This window comes from Micromys minutus (assembly GCF_963924665.1).
Source record: "Micromys minutus genome assembly, chromosome: 18".
Classification (NCBI taxonomy): domain Eukaryota; kingdom Metazoa; phylum Chordata; class Mammalia; order Rodentia; family Muridae; genus Micromys; species Micromys minutus.
Genome location: NC_137953.1, coordinates 32,209,215 through 32,229,542, shown reverse-complemented (window position 1 = coordinate 32,229,542; position 20,328 = coordinate 32,209,215). Strand labels below are relative to the sequence as shown.

The 20,328-nt window shown below is 42.2% G+C and overlaps 2 pseudogenes across 2 annotated transcripts; both read left to right on the top strand.

Moving 5' to 3' along the window:
• The first annotated feature begins 7,401 nt into the window (after nucleotides 1–7,401).
• Nucleotides 7,402–8,109, top strand: LOC308432283 (pleckstrin homology domain-containing family F member 2-like; annotated as a pseudogene). The gene has a single exon. The product of its transcript is annotated as a pleckstrin homology domain-containing family F member 2-like (transcript).
• Nucleotides 8,110–18,483: 10,374 nt separating this feature from the next.
• Nucleotides 18,484–18,782, top strand: LOC308432118 (NADH dehydrogenase [ubiquinone] 1 beta subcomplex subunit 3-like; annotated as a pseudogene). The gene has a single exon. The product of its transcript is annotated as an NADH dehydrogenase [ubiquinone] 1 beta subcomplex subunit 3-like (transcript).
• The last annotated feature ends 1,546 nt before the right edge of the window (nucleotides 18,783–20,328 follow it).

Genomic DNA, 20,328 nt, shown 5'->3' with positions numbered 1-20,328 from the left:
TTCAACAAATACTTTCTTTATGACTTGCTACTCTAGAGAGCCCTCCTTTCTTATCCCTTTGTTTAAAAACATGCAGCTATGCCTATGCAAGAATCCAAGCATGAATGCATATGGCAGTTTTATGCACAACGTCTATCTAAATGCAGAGACAACTCAGATACCTTTTAGTAGGTGGGTGGATGGTGTGACACATCCAGGCCGTGGGAACTATGAAGAGATGAGTTTGTAAGACACATGGAGCCCCGGAGGGGATGTATATGCATGCTGATAAGTGAAAGAAGCTGGTCTAGGAGGGCTCTGTGCTGTTAGCCACAGCTCAGTGGCATGCTGGAAGGACAACCTGTTGTCAGGGATGTGGGGAAGTAGAGGGAGGAATTGAAGCACAGAAAATCTTACAGCAACGAGATATTCTATCTGATCTGTGGGTTCCTGTTATCATCCACCTGTCAGGACCCACATGATGTAAAACACCACAGTGACCCCTGCCGTAAAACTACACACTTCCGTTAATAAAATCCCTGGAGATAGTTCCACGGACGGCAACGATGTTCCCTTGATGTCGCATGTAGGAGAGACTGGTGCGGAATGCTTGCCCCTCTGTACTTTCTGCACAGATTTTCTGCAAATTTAAAACAGTTGAGGGTGGAGAGATAACTCTGCAGTTAAGAACATCGGCTGCTCTCTCAGAAGACCCGAGTTCAATTCCTAGCACCCACAACCATTCGTAACTCTAGTCCCAAGACTTTGTTCTAGCCTCTGCAGGTACTATAGCACACAGTGCACACACACACTGCAAACAAAATCATCTATACACATAAAAGAGAAAACATGGGTTAAAATGGGTATTCTTGTAAAACTGATTTTTAATCAAGTTAATTAATTTAAACTCAGTAGAGGATAAAAAGGGACGAGACAGGGCAAAAGTCGGGTTAAAGGAGGTCAAATAGAGACAGGGTTTGAGAAGGCATGAGGACTGGAGAGAAGAGGAAAATAAAGCGGAGGAGAGCAAGGTCACTTGAACATGACAAACTCATTGTCTGTAAAGGCTCAGGGAGAGACAGCCAAGGTCAGCAGCGGACAATGCTGGGAGAAGGTTTCCTTTTTTTTTTTCTGTGTGTATGCATATCTGTGACTGTGTGTGCACATGACTGAAGGTCCCAGAGGACCAGAAGAAGGTATTAGACCCTTTGGAGCTGGAATTGCAGGACGCTGTGAACTGTTATGGGAGCCTGGGGAGTAAACTTGGTTCCACGGGAAGAGCAGAAAGTGCTCTCAACTGCTCAGCCATCTCCATGACGTTAGTTAAGACATTTAGGAATGACCACAGAGGCCTGATTCGAAATGGGATGCTGACATTTCGTTCCCTGGCTGCCCACTGCTGCTTCCACCACAGTGAAGGCTCTTATCCCACCATGACTCTTGACGCTGTCCTTTCATCTGGTTGCTTGGTTTATGGTTGTTGTTTATGTATAAACCCATCTCTGCTTCTCTAATCACCCATTTAATTCATAGGCAGATAGATGACAGGCAGATGATAGATAAATAGGTTAAATGTATAATACAATAGAGAGTTACATTTCACAAAAGCACACAGTAGCAGGAAAGTGGAACTTCGATATTTTGGAGCCTTAAATTATGTGTCCTGTATTATTTGATAAGTATACTATTATCTAATAATATGCCTACTAATTTAAATGCATAGCTCCTATGCCAGTGTTGTTGAAAATTTCTAGAGAGATACAAATAATAAGTCAATACAGTGGGCTTTTAATCCTAGTATTTGAGAGGCACAGGGAGACATTTATGAGCTTGTGGCCATCCTGGTTCACCCAGAGCTACAGACCATCCAGGGTTGAAAAGTGAAGTTCTGTCTCAACAGTAATAACAAACGTTAATAGAAGTGACAAAAATGGAATCACAAAAATTACTAATTAATGCAAAACAGGACAAAACTTAAGGCTTAAAGAACTAGAAAGATCAAAAACAGATACACGATGATTATTCAATAGTAGCAATAGCTACATTAAACGAATAGCCAAAATATTTTAAACCATAGTCTGTTAGACTATGAGAAAATAGGATCCATTTATATGATGCCTTTGAATTTCGCACTTTAAAAATACAAACATAAGGGGCTGAGGAGATGGCTCAGTGGTTAAGGGCAGTGGCTGCTTTCCCACAGGTCCTGAGTTCAATTCCCAACAACCACATGGTGGGTCCCAACCATTTGCAGTGGGATCTGATGCCCTCTTCTGGTGGGTCTGAAGACAGCTATAGTGTACTCACATACATAAAATAAATAAAAATCTTTAAAAAAAAATACAGACATAAGTAGGTTAAAACTCAGAGAACACTAAATTCAAACAACATTCTGAGAAAACTGAATAAGGTAAGAGAGGTAAACTTCAGAACATAGGTTATTACCAGAATCCCAGGGTCGATGCTAGGACCCCATACACAGCGAAGGAGACACCACTTCCTAAATGTCTCAAAAGACTGGAAGAGAAATGGAAAGAGCCAGAAGATCACAGACATGGAAATACACTGTTGTAGTCATTTTAACATGCTTCTCAGTAGTGGCTACAACAAGCAGGCAGAAAGCCATTGTTTGTAAATGGCTTGAACAATACTACTGACCCATTTGACTTATTGGTTTGTATGAGACACTCTGACCACTGTCAACAGAACACACGCTTCCCAAGAAAATTTCAACCAAACATACCATACTCTTGTCTTCACAAATATTAGAGAATAGGGATTGTGTGATATGTTTGCAAACTACAGTGGGAGATGGCAGATCCTTTAAGAGGCAGAGCCTTGTGTGATGTCAGCATGTTACTTGGACATTTCTTTGCTGTGGATTGTGAGCGTCCACCCTTCTCTCTCTCTCACTCTCTCTCTCTCATCCTGTCCGTGTAGGAACAGTTTTCCTCTACCATTGGTGTCTACCATGATGTTCTGCTCCATCACAGGTTCAAAGACAATGGACATGGATCACAAGTTCTTAAATGGTGAGTAGAAAAAAAAGCAGAGAGAAAGGAAAACCTTTCTTATTTTTAAGTTGATTGTCTCAGGCATTTTGTTTCAGTGGTTAGATGAGAACATGGAGTTGTCATTCACTGTCAACGGGGATGTAAAATCAGGCATATAGTAAAGAGGGAGTTGCTGCTTCAGGTACATTTGCTCAGATTTTGGAGATTATATGGCTGGAAACTAAAAGAAGCAGTCTATTTTTTTTTGTCCATTTAAAAATGCTAATATTGACAGCATGGTTTAAAAATTAAATCCTTTGTCAATAGTCTTAGTGAAAAAAATTAGACTTAAAATTTATTTTAGTGGATAAACAAAAGCTGTAAAGAGCAGTGCTTTGGAGAAACTGTTATGAGTCCACATCAAGGCATTTTTAGGAGACCTGTGGCAGCAGAATTCAGGAAGACAACCGGAATGTTCACCAACAGTGAAGGAAATACACAAGCTGTGAGTGAGTCTGTCTAGCGCAGTGACGCACAACCATTAACACAAGCAAGGAAGGTGTAGAGATGTGGGATAATACTCTCTTTGCATTCACATACTATCTGAGTCCAGGAATCATTCTCTGGAGAATCATGGACCCTTACAGAAGCAGAGTCCAGAACAGATAGGGTCCTCAGAATCCCTGTCCAGCTAGGAGTGAGTGTCAAGGGGAAGAGGGAAATGCATGGGGTGGGGGAAGAAGGCCTTCTCTGACAATTTAATGAAACAGCTCTTAGAGGATCTTAGCTTGTGTCTGTAGCTTTATCCTGGGTGGACTTGTACACATATGTTTTATCCGGGTAGGAAAGGGCTATATATGAACTTTGGCTAGTGGGAGTTTTCTGGGTGAATGAAATCATTGGCTGGAGTTTAAAGTACTGTGAAGGGCTCATTTGTGTGGAGAGGCTTTCCAAGAATCCCAGGGACTTGCTGGGAAGATTCTTATCAGAAAAGAGATCTTTGACCTTGAAGGTTTTTCAAGGACTGTGTAACATTCCTCAGGTAGAAGACCGGAGTAGGGGAGTCTGGAGGAATGTGGGGGGGATGTCAAGCTTCTCAGATCAGTCAGAGAAGAAGAAGCCTAGCTAAGAAAAGGGAGTCCTCTATTTGGCCCTGAGCTCAGAGAAGCTGTCTGGACATGGTATATTTTGACCTTAAATGTCAAGGCTTGCCTACAGCCTGACTTCCATGAAAACATTTTCCCAGCTGAGGCTCCTTCTTCTCTGATGACTCTGTGTCATGTTAACAAAAGACTAGCCAATATACTGATCTTTTTCTCAATGTTGGGGAATCCTACCCAGGTCCTTGCACATGACAAACAGGTGCTTTGATGCTGAGCTATGTTCCCAGAACAAGTTAACACCATTATAACTAGATAACTAGATAGCATTAGTTCTACATTATTAGGCATTAAATCAATTCCAGTGAAACACACACACACACACACACACACACACACACACACACACACTTTTTAGTATAAAAGTGGAAGATATTCTAGATGAAGAGAACCCTACATAATTCAAAACAACACCTAAGTAAAAGTTGAAACAATTATTGCACATGGAAGAGGCTTCAATAATTCTAAGGCTCTTTTGGAATGTATTTATTAACCAAAAAGGGTTCTTTTAATACTTCTTGCAGTGATATTGTTGATAAAATGGGCAGAAAGACATGTAATGTCAAGTTTTTTAGAAAATAAATAGTATGGAAAAAGATTCTAAACCATGGTAGGTGAGAGGGGAAAGAGGCTTGGCTTTATATAAGCACATTTGAGCTAAGCCAAGGAAGATTTCAGTGATAACTTTTGTTAGCATTGTCAAAGCTCCACCCCACAGTTACCTGGCAACAGCCAGGTAAGCCTGACTCGCTGTCAAAGGGGCTGCTTGCCCCCTCCTCTCTCTCTTGTTCTTGCCTTCCCTTTCCACCTCTCTCCCCATTCCCTTCCCTTCTTCTCTCTCCACATGCTCATAGCTGACCTCTACTTTTCTACTCCCCTATTTTTTCTCTCTCTCTGCCTTTCTCTGCCTCTACTACCCTCTTTGCTCCCCTCCCCATGTCCTGATAAATTCTATTCTATATTATACCATCGTGTGGCTGGTGCCTCAGCATGGGCCCACGGTGGCACCCCTCCCTTACCCATACCTCACCACTTTCACCAAGCACATCCCCTTCTCTCTTTATCTTTTATAAAAACATCAACTTTTGTTAAAGATAGTAGTCACTTTATGTGAATACATCTGTCATAGTTGAAAATGATGTGGCTCCCCTTTTCTCCTTGGAGGGTGTTGGCTATCAGCCTAAGAGGACAAAGGGGAACAGCGATGTGGAGCAAGGCTCCAATGGCCATGAGTATGGTAGAATGACCTCTGGAGACCACTGCAGCTAGAGAAGTTATTTGTTGTTTCAGGGATGGGATATATAAAGGGTTTTTTAAGGGGCTTGAATGGAAAGGATTAATTGGTCATAGCATCAAATGACTGGGAAGAGCTGGTGAGTTATAATACAACATCGAATTGCCTTGTGAGTAGGAAGCCAGAGTGAGATGGGTGCCTGAGTCATGCAGCCTTGCAGAAAGCCCTGAACAAGGTCACTTTTAAGACAAAGCAGACAAGGTCGACCAGCTGTGTTCAGGGACACTTTCCAGACAAAGACAAGCAGAGACAGAGAAGGCCCACTGAGAAAGGGTGACATGCAGACAGACACAGTGCTTAAGAAAGTGCTGAAAGTTCTGTATCTCCATCACAGGCATTAGTAAGGGCAACACTGGATCTGGCTTGAGCATCTGAAACGTAGAAGCTCACCCAGAGACACTCTTCCTCCCAAAGGCCACACCTACTCCAACAAGGCCACGCCTCTAATAATGCCAGTCCCTATGAGTCTATGGGGCATGACTTCATGAAAAAAGGAGGGCTAAGTTCCTTTCTATTTACTGTGAATTTTAAGTTTCTGTTTCCTGGAATTTGACTTGTTTCACATCCTGACCGTGCTTTGACCTCTACCATCTACAAAACCAAAAGATGTTCTGCCAAGCGATCTTAAACTGCTTATGTATTTTGCTTGCCAAATTCTTCTGAAAATCTTCCAAGCCTTGGAAAGCCCCAGTATTGTGATTTTGAGCTATAAACCCTCCCATTCCCTGTGTTTGGGCTTGTTCTTTAGAATTCCACCTTAGGGAAAGACAGCAGCAGTCTGGCTCTGCTGTGCACAGAAGTCAAACTTGCTTTAATTCAATTAAGAAAGGTCACTGGTCTTTGCTTTTATTTGGTGGAGTCAATAGACATTCTACCATGTTGGTCATTTTGTGGTTAATAGGCCTGACAATTAATTGCTTACTTCACTTGTCAGCTTCTATAAGCCTACCAAGATTTAGTGTCACATCAAACCCAAATTCTCTGAGTCTCATGTCCAAAGTACTTGGTGTTTTAGCAATAGAACATTATTCTAGACGTTAGGAATATTAGCAGGCATGGTAGCCTTTGATCTCATTAACTAAGACAAGAGTCAAGAGAAGTTATTTGAGTTCAGTATCAGTCCAGCAATGCCTATGTAGCAAAACCTGGCCTGTGAAATCCAAACAAATTGAATATGAGAAATGGATTAAATAACTATTGATTGAATAGTTGGAAACATCAGAGAGCGAAAACCACATTTTAAGAAGTCTCCTTTATTTTGGGCTCAAAATAAGGTCTGTGGATTTCACAGTGTGAAATAAGAGACATTTTTTTCATCTCTCCTGAGTGTCTCATCCCACTGGTTTTTCACAGTGAATCAAATCTCAAAAGGCTTGTGCCTAACATGGATCAACTAACATTATGTCCTAATTTCCATTACCAGTGCTCTGATGAAATGCCATGGCCAAAGCACATCTAGGAGGAAAGGGTTTGTTTGGCTTATCCTTTTCATCATGGAGGGATAATGGACTCAGTAAGGAAGGAACATAAAGACCTATTCACAGGCCACGGAGGAATGAATACTGACTTGCTCCTCACAGCTTGCCCATCCTGCTTTCTTACAGAACCCAGGACCACCAGCCCAGATGCAGCATGACCCTCAATAGGCTGGACCCTTCCCCATCCATCACCAATTAAGAAAATTCCCTAAAGACTTGCCTATAGCCCCAAAGCATTTTAAGTTTATTTGCCGTGTGTTGGATGTCGTATCTGAATCAACACTCCTTAGGCCATTGAAATAGGAAAATTAAGATGTTTTTAGGGGAGGGGTTGTGACGTCACCTGTGAGCTGCTGTGCTCGCTGCATCCGGATTTCACCAGTCTCTTGGGACCCCACACATCCTGTGAGGCTGGTACCAGAGAGCAGGCAGAATCTGTGCCTGAGAGTTGCACCCTCGGTGCAGCCACCCGCGCCCGTGAGGGTTATTAGCAAAAGATGGTGGGTCACCTTGCAAACAGTGAAGCAAATACTAGGCACTTTAGTATTGTGGAGAAATCTGGTCAGCCCTTGACTATCCCCAGATGGGTGCTGATCGGCGAAGGGGTATTGACTAAGCTGTGTATAAAGAAGCCTAAAGCAAGGCAGTTTTTCCTTTTTAATGATATTCTTGTATGCGGCAATATTGTTATCCAGAAGAAAAAATACAACATATTCTTTCCTTGGAAAGCGTCACCATTGAGTCCATTAAAGATGAAGGGGAATGACGGAATGGGTGGCTTCTTAAGACACCGATTAAGTTGTTTGCTGTTGATGCTGCCACTGCCACGCAGAAGTCAGAGTGGATGAGTCACATAAATAAGTGTGTCACTGATTTACTCTCCAAAAGTGGGAAGACGCCCAGCATGCTGCCATCTGAGGCCACCGTGTGTATGCGCTGTCAGAAATCAAAACTCACACCAGCGAATCGGCGGCACCATTGCCGCAAATGTGGCTTTGTCGTTTGTGGTCCCTGCTCTGAAAAGAGATTCCTTCTTCCCAGCCAGTTTTCTAAGCCTGTGTGGATTTGTGACTCCTGCTATGACCTGCTTTCCACAGGAAACCTGGCCACGTCTCAGCCGACTAGACCAGGCTCTTAACCAGTCACTGAAATCTCCTTTAAATGACGCATCTGATGACGACGATGACAACGATTGCAGTGACTAAGGACATTCTGTGAAATATTTAATTGACTGCTTGAGATTCAGCTTCATGGCTCTCTTTTTGCTCTAGCTATGACTGCCTGGGCAGGTCTTGGCCTCTGTGTCTCTGTATCCAACAGAAAGCAGCCCTGCGCTTTCTGCTCGTCTCTGTATCCTTACAGGGACAAACTGCTGCAGAGACATCCAATGGGATCTTTGCTTTCTGCTCTCCTTACTTCTAAATTCTTTTCTTGAAAGTTGGAAGAGATGTTTCTTTAACCGACCTTGTATTACATCCCCCCCCCCCCAATATGGAAAAACTAAAGGCACAGAATGGTGGGAACAAGAATATGTTGTGCCTGATGTCCGTGGCTTTCCCCCAAGTGTTCTATGTGATCGTTAAGAAAGACACCAGTGACAGAACACGGTTTGGACATTGTTTCCTTTCTTTTCTCAATACCAAGTGGTGCCTTACTGTGGCAGCATTGTCACTGAAATAAACGTAAGCCCTGCCTTCTTCTTTGATTGATTTCAGCATACTGGTACTCTTACAGATGGAGAACAAGCGTTTAATACATGTAGGTAAGAATATTTATTTGACAGCTACCAGGAACTAAATTTAGAGGTACCTCCTTATGCATACATATTTTTCATAAAATAGTTGTGATTATATTTTTATATCTTTTGGGCATCAAATTATATTGGTCGCATATATGTTTAAAAATAACCAGTTGCCACTCTTTGGGATTTGATCTGAAATTCATCACTAGTATAGAAGGGGTATACTCCACTAGCTTCTACTTTTCTAAGATATTTTCACATATAACTTTATTTGCTTTACATTGTTTCCAAAATAAAAAAAATCTGAGGAAACACTTATTTTTTCCACACAGGGTTTCTCTGTGTAGCTTTGCTTGTCCTGGAACTCGGTTTGTTGACCAGGCTAGCCTTGAATTCTCAGAAATTCATCTGCCTTTGCCTCCCCAGGCACCACTACCACCTGGTAAAAATGAAAAGTTTTAAGAAAAATTTCACAGTAGAACATAGAGCCTTACAGATCTGGAAGAAATCAGAATTTGACTAGATTTTCTGTCTGCAAGAATCTTCAATTTGTGTGTGTGTGTGTGTGTGTGTGTGTGTGTGTGTGTGAAATTATCTTGATTTATACGTGGTGTTGTATTTTATAGAGTTTATGAAGCCCCAAACAATTTTTTATTTTTGTAAAACAATTGCATGTTTAAGCTCTTTCTGAAATCATTTTGCAATACATGGAGATACAGTAGCAGTTATTATTTCTAACTTGTGACCGTGGGTCAAGACTGCTTTTGAAAGGCCCCCAGAGCAGAGAGACCCTTACTGAAGTCTCAGGATGACATGATTCCCCAAGAACTCACGAGAGACCGTCCTTGCTGTAATCACGCAAGGTTTATTTGGAGCCAGTGCACTGGGGCCGAGACTTATATCCTAGGCAGGGGTAGAGGAGTTTGACCCCAGTAGCTGGGAGAAAGGGTATTTAAAGGAAAAAATAACTACAACCCAAAAGAGGTAGGAAGGGCACACCTGGTTTCTCACAATTGTTAAATACTTGTGAAGAATCACAAGGGAAACACCTGGTTTCTCAAGATTGTCCTGGAGCAAAAGTCACTAAACTGGCTAACCTATATTCTTGGCTCTATTCTGCCTGCTGGGGGCTGGGGGGGGGGTCTGGATTTATAGTGGTCTTTCACTTTGAGAACTGGTAGTTATTCTTTTTATGTTTGGAAGCAGCCATTAGGCTCTAAGCCTATTCACTGCATAGCACTGGGCATGCTGAGCACATTCTGGCCATGCGGTGGTAACGAGGTTTCCAAATGTGGAAAATCAGCAGGATGAAAGAATTTTTTTCAGAGTTTTTTTTTCAAACCTACCCCCCTTCTCAAATTTTAATACCTGCATAATTCTGCCGACGTCCTGGAGTTTGATTCAGTAACTTGTGAATGGAAGAGTCATTGGTATTTCACCATGTGGTTACAGTACTAATTTTGCTTTTCTGTTTAGTTTTGAAAGGGTATGGATTATATAGGTCTCCCTGTAGGAAATGTGAGAAAAAACACAATGGAACATGGCTTGTTCCTGCTTTTTGTTTTGGTTGGTTTTACGGTCAAATGGATTTTTGTTTGTTTCAAAGCCACATATATGTAGTCATTAAGCATGCTTGAGAACACCATAAAAAATCAGAGGAATGCTGGTGGGAACTTGCAAATTCAGGAACCAAAGGGAAATGTCCTGAGGTAACATTTGCATTGTTGACCTCTGTTGATTGTTTTTACAATAAAAATATTTTGCTGCTGAAGAAAATATTTTTAGGATAATTCTTGGCTTTTCAGAGCCGGGCAGTATCAATCCATTTTCGAATCAATCTGAAACAAAAGGCAGTCGAGGATTCTGTTGATCCAGTAAGAAGCTGAGCCTGCTGCAGTCTTTTCTTCTGTGTTGCCTTCCTTGCAGATGAAGACAGTAACATAGGGATGGATTTGAATATAGAGATGGAGCTTGGAGAAATGTATGGGTGGTGCCAAGGACCAGCCTCAGCTTGGGTTCTGAAGAGGGAGTGTTCAGGAGCAGTTAACGACTCGAAGTCAAATTGTGAGGTGCAAGCTGACAGCCTGCGTTCTGCTTGAGACAGCTCTCCCTGGAGGTCTTTCAGGTACCTCATCCAGATAGCTCAACTCTCAAAGTCCAAAGCCCAGTCTTCTATTTATATATCAGTTCTGTTGTCCATCTGGGATTCCCTTCTGATTATCAGCATTTTACGGGCCTAGTCCCTTGACTCCTAGAAAAAGACTGTAAGCACATTTTTAAACATTGCAAATGAATTCATACATCTACCTCACTTTGTAAGCATAGACAATAAGTTTAACTGGGTGGAATCCCATCCTGAAATTACCATTTCCACGATGCCTGGGCCTGGACCTAAACTCACTCGGTCCCAGGCTGACCTTGAACTCAGGAATCTGCCTACCTTTGCAAGTATAAACGATAAACTTAGCTGGGTGGGGATCTTGCCCTTTGATCACCCCTCCCTTCATCTTTTAATCTCCTTCCTTAACATCTTTCTGAGAAGCTGGCTCATAGTGCAGCTGCCTTTGTTCTTATAGGACCATGAAGCTCCTCATACAATTCACATTGCATCTTTATATGTTTTGCATAGTTGAGAAATTATATTTGAGCTCATGTTTTCAGAGTTCTTTCCAGTAGTGCTAAGGGCTGTCCTGAAGGTCTTAGCATTCATCATTTTTTGCTAAGGATATAGATACATCCTTGTCTTCCTGATTCATGGTATTTCTGATTACCATGGAGTCATTAACTTTGGCAGAGAGGATATTCCTGGATAACTTTGGCAGGGAAGATATTTCCAGATAATATTGGCAGGGAGAATATTTCCTGGAGGAGAAATATGGATATACCTCCATCTATCTGTCTGTCTGCTGGCTTTGCTTCAGGGGTGGGAAGTCATGTCACATGGTTCCTTCTGTGTGGCCATACAGAACTCAGCAGGGTGGCATGGGTTATAGGAGAGGATAGGGCATATACCCTGGGATGTCAGCTGGTTTAAAGGTTCAAAGTAGCTCTCCCTGTCACCAGAGAACCTGCATGACCAACATGATGTAATGTTTGTGATCACGACTTTGTAAAAGTATGGCTTCCTATACAGGATCAGCTCTTGCTCCAAATAACCACACAGAGATCTTAATATTTGAGAAAGGTTTTACGTAAAATAGCTGGGCAGATTCTGACCTATTCTAACTCCACAATACTGACCTGGTCTCCTTCCCAGTCATGGACTGCAACCAGATCTCTTGGTGCAGAAATTAAAATTAAGTACAAAAACATCCTCCACATGATCTAAAGGCGGAGGCAGGGGCAGTGAAAGAAAATGTAGAGGAAAGCAGTTCTGCTGCAAAATTTTACAATGATGACTACCCATTAAGAAGTTCCTAAATTTTATAATGAAAATAAAACCACAGTTTTCACATTTTCCTTCTCCCTCCCTGTCTCTTAAATCTTCAGCATCTTTTCCTTTATCAATGATACCTACTTACAGATAAATACATAAATGTTTGCTGAGTCTGTTCAGTGATGCTTGCTTCAGGTCTGAACACTAGGAATTGGATCACCAGGTAGAGGACTCATTTCTGGAACGATTAATTCTCCCTCTCTGAGCTGCTCTTGTTTCTAAAGAGCCAAGAGTAACTCCAGGCATTGTCTGCAGATATATCTTACTGCATGTCCTCAAGCACCACTTTCTTTACAGTTGCAATAAAACCAAAGGATGAGATAAGACCACTGTCTTAGAATAACCCAGAGCCTATTCAATAGTCTGCCATCCGCCACACCCTGGGCTTGAAAACTAATCTTCGATTTTTAAAATTTCTTCTTATTATCCCCTGAAATCTATCTGCTTATAAATTTATGCTTCAAAATGAGACTGCTCACACCTTTCCAGGGTCCTGTTTTCAGTTCTGAGCCTGACTGTGACCCTAACTGGAGAGAAGTGTTTTCCTATGGTGAGTAAAGTTGCTTTTGGTTTATTTCTAACTTCAGTGGCCCTTTCCTCATTATTTGCACACCCTTGGACCCCAGCAGCTCATAGCTCTCTGTCTCAGATGAGTCCCATGATGTACCTATTCACACTACAGTGCCCAATGGCATTGTCTTTGTTTAGGTCTCTTTTAGGTAGTCATATTGTTGTGATTATATGAGTGCAGCCTCCACGTCATTCCTAGAAGACACCAGCCCTGCGGTTGTGAGGATAAATATGGAGAATGTAGTCAGGAATCACAGTGGTTTAGTAAAGTGTCAGTAGTAGGTTCTGACATAAAGTCCATATCCTTAGTAGCCATGAGTAGTTTGCTAGGATAGCAGTACCAGGCAGGATTTCCTTCCTGTTGAGCAAGCCATTATTTAAGTCTAATTTGAAAGACCAGAACTGTATTGTGTATAGAAATGAAGACAGAGGTCCATAGAAATCAGGGAATAAGTCTAGATTCTTCATAGGCTCTGGTGTGACTTTCAGGAAGCACAGGAAGCTGTATTTCAACAGTTACCACCACAGGAGGGATCGCTGGATTTTCCATTACACAGTTGAATTAAAATTGTGTCTCTATTCCTGGGTCACCATATTCTTAATCCAATGGTTTACTTGATATTTCTAATTGGGTCTGGGTGAGGACTATGGTCAACAGGGAATGGCTAGGGAGCCTGAGATGTTAGGATAAGAGAGTTTGGACCACAGCCTTGCAATTAATGAGGGTAATATCACATACCAGACCACCAATGCTGGTCACTGTAGTGGTTCCAATCTCCTCGGAGGTCTTGGTGTTGGCTAACACACACATATATGAGATCATTGTGCTCTGGATCTCTTGAAGACAAAATAGCAACTGGGCACATAATGGCTACCAAGTGCCACCCACACACCCATTATGCCAAAATCTGCCCAGATTGTTTTTCTACTGAGGTCCACACATTTGGTGGTTCTGTGTCCTCTGAGGTGAGCATAACTCCTGGGTTTGATGAGTGGAGGCTGTGGCCCACAACCCTTCCTGGTGACATGGAGACCCAGCTTACACTGTTATAGACTGAGGCTCAGTTATCAGCTTAGGAAGCCTTGATTATGTATCTATGATTTTTAGTGAATTAAATATACCCTAGAAAGGGGTTGTAATATGGTAAGTCATGATCAGGCCAAGTGAAATCCAAACATTCTTGATATTTAGGTTGACTGGTCATTATAGATAGTCCTTTTCCCATTTGAGGCCATAATGTGTGGGCCTGGCTCCTTTTGCTGTAAGCATAGCACTGAGTCATATGAAGTGAGGGTGTGACCCACACACCCTTGAATTTAAACTGGACCCTGGGTACTCTGTGGTTAGGGCGCTGCCAGGATCCCACTGATGTCACTTTATGGCCTTTGCCATTATCCAGCTCATCAGACCAGCACCCCTAGTGGTTAAGCTGTGTCCAACCTTCCTGGAGTAGTGAGTGTGGCCTAGGTCACACTTGAGGTCAGTTTCTTCTCCTTGATCTCTGGAAGGCCTCATCTAGGAAGACCTAGGCACAGATGATTTCTGGGTGTGGCCCTCATACCTTTGATTCCAAGGTGTCCTCTAGTTATGTTCATATGTGGCCAAGACTACTTGAAAGCAATGGTGTTGCTCTTAACACACCTGATGTGAGAGTGTTGCCTCTATTGGAACAATGTCAGATGCAGCCCACAAACCACAGTGGTACCACAAGGAGCTTCCAGATTATCATTGATGAGAGTTCGTGACCAATGATCTAATGTCAGCCATCTGTGCAGGAATGGTTGTCAGTGAGTCCACATTTCTTGGTGAACATGGCCTGAACTAGTCACAAATGGAGCTTTTGTTTTTTCAACAAAAGAAACTGAAGTGAGGCAATGCCTGTTCCAGACCAGGTCAGGACTATGGTTGTATCCATTGCCTTCCATCATGCAGGTGAGGTTTGGTCCCTTTAAGGCTTGGATCCTTTGTGGCAGAATTGTGTCTTGGGTTACATACTGGCTGGTTTTGTGTCAATTTGACACGAGCGGGAGTTATCACAGAGAAAGGAGCCTCAGTTGAGGAAATGCCTCCATGAGATCCAGCTGTGAGGCATTTTCTTAACTAGTGATTAAGGGGGGAGGGTCCAGCCCATTGTGGGTGGTGCCATCCCTGGGCTGCTAGACCTGGGATCTAAAAGAAAGCAAACTGGGTAAGCCAGGGGAAGCAAGACAGTAAATAACATCCCTCCATGGCCTCTGCATCAGCTCCTGCTTCCTGACCTGCTTGAGTTCCAGTCCTGACTTCCTCTGGTGATGAACAGCAATGTGGAAGTATAAGCTGAATAAACCCTTTCCTCCCCAACTTGCTTCTTGGTCATGATGTTTTGTGCAGGAATACAAACCCTGACAAAGACAGGTTGGATAGAGGATGTGGCCCACACACCCTTGTTGAGAATATGGGCCCAGGCTACTTGGAGTTCAAGGAGCTGCCACATTTCCTTTGAGGTCTGTTTATGGGCTGGCACCTTTGTTAACAACAAGGTCATAATCAGGATCTGCTTCCTGGAGATAGCATGTGTCCAGATATCAGTTAATTGGAGCAAGACCAATTTTGGCTGGTCCAAGATTCTTGGTGAGCTGGCTGTGTAACCTGAGTTTCATCCCTAAATAAATAAATCAGTTGATAGCAAGTTAAGGTCTTGCCTGAGAAAGATACAGTTTCAGTATAATACCCTTCTTGGTATGCTAAGTCTGTACTGACAAGTTATTCAGGTGAGCCCTTGGCACATTATGGTGATAGTCATCTTTGCTCACATGTGTTCGGAATGTTGTCTAGATTGAATGAAGTATGTATGTGCGAGCCACAGAGCTTGACCTCTGATTGCCAGTTTATGGAGTATTATAGATGGATCCAAGATGGTGGATGAATAAGCTGGGATTTGTCTGCATTGGTGACTTGGTTAGTTGTGAAATAAAAATTGAAATTAAGGCTTGAGATCAGAGCTCCGCATGACACTGACCATGTGCTGATAATCTCCACAGGCTCACAGTGACTGTAGCTGCTTGTCTACTGTGGAAGGCAGCTTGTATGTGGCAGTGTATGGACACACACAGTGCCCAAATATTTATTAGAGTGAGAAATTGTTCTCTCTGCCCAAAACATCTCCAACTCTTGAGGGTTCAAGAACAAATTATTTAATCAAACTTGATTACAACCCTAGGATTAGAGCTTAAAGTAGAGTTAATATTAAATTCATATGCACTAGCATCAAAGGTTCAATGATGTGTTTATTCTATGGTGAAACTCACACGTGTGGCATGGACTAACTGATATCCATGAGTTCACCTCACAGTTGTGTTTCTGCTCTAATGAAAGGGTATCCTGGGACAAGGAAGCCCAGGGACCATGCAGTTCTCAGGAAAGAAGGTATCCCAGTAGAAGGGCATCCTGAGACACCGGAGCCCAGAACATCACAGCTCCGAGGTGGGGCAGTGTCCCAGTCCTACGCCTTCTCTCCACTTCTTCATGTCTTCTCTCCTCTTTATTGCTTCTTTCCTTCTTGGCTTCTTCTGGTGAGTGAGTCACATCAGGCAGAACATCACAAGAAAGAGATTTTTTGGAGGGTCCAGGCTGTGGAGGGATGAATCCAGGGCTTGCTGCCTTTGCTCCCAGAGACAGACATCAGGGAATTAGACAAAGGGACAGCTTATGTAGGATTTCTGAGGGAGTGGAGCTTCATAGAACAGAGATTTTCAGAGTGAGGATTTTTGGGATTTTGAATCCTGAGCTTTTTGGGAAATGTGGAAGAAGGATTGGGGATTGGTTTTCCTGTTCAGGGATTGATGGCTTTGTTTTTTACCTTCCTTTCCCTCCATCGGGTCCATAGGTTAGGGTGGAAAGTTCTTCTAGCCTGCAGTCAGTTTTTGCTGAGGCGCCATCTCTGTCGGACTGCTGGGGAGTGGGGTAGGCTGGAGAGGAGGTGCTGACACCAGGACGGCTCCTGCTGTGGTGGTTCACAAAGCTGTAGGCTGATGCAGGAAAGAAAGTATTGCCACCGTGGACAGCTCCCTATAGGAAGAGGCAGTAAAGGTGTGTCACTGTGGACAGCTCCTGCAGCTCCTGCGCAGCTGAGATGTTGCAGAAGCAGCCATTTTGGACAGCTTCTGTGGAACATTTCTCTGAGGTGGCCCACAGGGGCTGTAGTCAGTTGAAGGTTTCTGCTGAGGAAGTCAGTTTTCTTTAAGTGATGTGTGCGACTCCTGGTAAATTCGATATTGTCCTATGGATAACATCAATCCAGCAGTGTATAGACAGCTCCAATCAGGATAAAATCTTATTTGTTTTTGTTTTTCAAAAGAGGACACCAAGTTGGGGAGTCAGAAAGTGAGGGTGGGTCTTGAAGGAGTCAGTAGTAGGAGTGTGAGGTAAATATAATCAGAACACGCTGTATCAAATTCTTAAGGGATTAATTAAAACATTTAAAAATCAATTTAATTAAGCAGAAAATCAAAACAGAGACATGTTCATATTTCTTACTATTGTTAGGCTGTGGTTATTTCTGCAACCACAAACTTTAGGTGTGAACTGCAGTCCTTCAAGGACAAAGAACGTGAAGATAGAGCTGAAGTCAGCAGAAAGAAAATCTTCAGCTGAAGGGCATCAAAGTCGTCTGCCCATGTGGGACCACGTTAAGGTCATGTGCACCAAGGGAGAAGGTATTCTATGAAACACACAGAGTCCTGTGTCAGCAAAGAGTGATGCATGCTAGCTGCTTTGACCTGCACACCTGCCATAGGTGCCTCTGAGCACGTCTTATGTCTTATGTTCCCATCTTCTTTTACTTCAGCTCATAGATCAAATGGATCCAGCTTGTGTTAACTTTACTAATGATCTGTGGTTTTGCCTGGACCCTGGCACTGGAAAAGACTCATTCATCCATCTTAAGAAGAGACTGCATTTTTTTTCCATAGGGCATCATAACATGCACGTTCCTATTAGAAGGCTAAGGTGGGCTTAGGGACCAGACACCAGAACTATTTATCATATGGGTTTGTTTTCAGGCTATTTTCTGGACTTTTTTGATCAGTCTAACAATGTAGCTAATTTTACAGGACATAGTATATTTAGATCCCACTAGTACTAATCTTTCCTATGAAAATTCTAAATTTATCCCTGTTCTTCAGTTCAGATGAAGATTTCAAAGGGAAAATAAAAATATTGATTAAAATTATTATATGTTAATTGATTAGAATCTTCATGGAAATATGTTTCTAACTGTTCTTCAGATAATAGTTAATGGTGTAATTATGATCAGTTGGTTCTATGGCATGTTCACAAATACACTCATTTTTTTTTACTGTGAACCCAGTGTTAATGAGTTGGCATGCTGGAAGCTTAGCTCAGCCTAGGCCTAGGATTTAGTCTAATAATAGACTGGGACTTGAACAACGACACATATAGAAAATTCCTATAGGATTAATTCTATACAGACATGGTCTGGTAATTTTACATGCACTCATCCCATTAATTATACATTTAGTTTAAAAAATTCCTTTGCATTTCTTAGTAAATTTGCCCTATGGTTACCCTAGAGGTGGCCTTAACATTAATCTTACTGTAAATAGTATTGATTATTTTGATTGCAAATTATATACATGGCTTAATAATACTATTCCTTTCAATAAGTCACTACATTCTATTATTTTTATTAAAGTCTAGCATAGAATTATGGTTAGCTGTAATCTGACCAGGCCATTGGAAGAAGGGCTGACGTAGCACTTCATACATCAATACAAACTAATGACCTTGAGGTTGAATAGTGAGTGTCCTGGGAGGTCAGATGGCTGTCAGACATGGCTTCTGGACACGGTCACGGACACGGACATGGTCATGGTAAAGCAGAGCTTCCAGATTACAGACAGTGGGAAATTGAAGGAATGCCATTAGAGATGTTGCAGAAGAGGCTTGCTGCACGAGGTCTGAGGATCCCTGGACTCGCAATGAGGCTTGGAGATACGTGGGTGGCTTCCCCAGCAATGTCTCCTTCACGAGTGTAATGTTAATAGGATTCAGATGGGGGTTTGTTATGCTTGTGGTAGCTTGAGGGACTGAACATTTCCTGGCTTCCCAGAATGATCAGAAGCATCACTGAAGAGAGCACCTTTGTCTCTTTCATAAAAACGAGATTCTCTCACTGTAGCATCCTTGGCTGTATGTTTGTCCTTGAAAGAAAATTAGTATGGTTTAATAAAGAAAGAAAAACTGTGAAAAAAAAAAAACCCCACAAATGAATGATCTTGTAACTGTTGAGGCCTGCCCTCCTAGCATAGCGGCAGCCATTTTGTTGCACGCCCACCAGCTATTTTATACTGTTGCTGTAATCTGCCAGCCAGTCATTGACACAGAAAAACAACTTGACTCAGCAGGGTCATGCTGACCACATATCTCGTTATGTTCTGTATGTTATGAGTTTTGTTATGAAATTCCATGACTATAAGTTTCACATAGGTCCCATCAAACTAAAGGTCAATATGAACTGTTATGTCTAAAATGGCTTGAGTCAGGGCCACTTCCAGGAAACACTTCTAGAACCTGTGTATGAGCTTATTGTGTTTTTTTGTGGCTTTAACCTTTGTAAGCTGGCCCTGAGAAATGTCCAGCACACAGCTTTTAGCTTTCAGTTCTGAATCCGTTGCCCTGGTTGATCAGTCTTTAGGTATGATTCAATGAACCATCTCTGTTTAACTGAGATCGGGGTTCCTGTGGTTTGTGGAGTGACTCCTAGACCCCAAGGCAACAGGATTACCATAACTCATGGGTAAGGCAGACAAACATTGATGAGCAGACAGAATAAGAGGCAGGAGAGTTACAACCGACAAAGTTAAATTCCCGAAGGATCAGATCATAGATGTGCAAAAGCAACTGTCTATCGGGTGTGATTGAAGTTTCACTTTCTTTTGCCCTACTCCCACAAATTTTGAATCAACAAAATCATACCTGAGAACAGATTGAATCCCCTATACAAGATTTTTGAGGAAATTTAAATTTTGATGTCAAACAGTAATGATGAGAACTTTTTGATACATCTTTACATCAATTACCAGGCATTTCCTACTTACGGCATGGCCGATGGATAGCTAGAGAATTACAAGAAGTGGGTCTTCGTTCCTGGCGACTGAGTGTAGCACACTGCTCTCACACTGCTCATTGTGTTTATGATTTTCTTACCTATATGTGCATCAAACAACAGTTAGACCATGTCTACCGTGTCTCAAATTAAAAAATCACTCTGAAATTAAAAAATAAAATGGGATGGGGAGATATTGGAAGATGGTCCAAGAAAGGTTCTGTTTGAGAAGAATTCTGAGAGCTTGTGAGAAAACCCCAAAGAAATGAGCCAAGAGTCTTCTAAACATGTTCCTTCTAAACATGGATTTGTCTTTGTGTGTGTTTTCTGCCCTTCCTGGGTAAATAAAATGAATTTACTTCAGGTTACCCATTATTTTACTTTTGTTATCCCCAAATGTTAATAAACACGGCCTGTCCTTGAGTTCGTATACCGCTTGACGTCCTGTGAATTTTGCTCATGTAACCTTGCTTAATCCTTAGAATATAAATTATTGCTCTCAATAAAGCTGCCTGTGGAGTGAGGCTTCCGTCTGTCTCATTTTTAGGTTCCATTCTCCCATGCTCACACT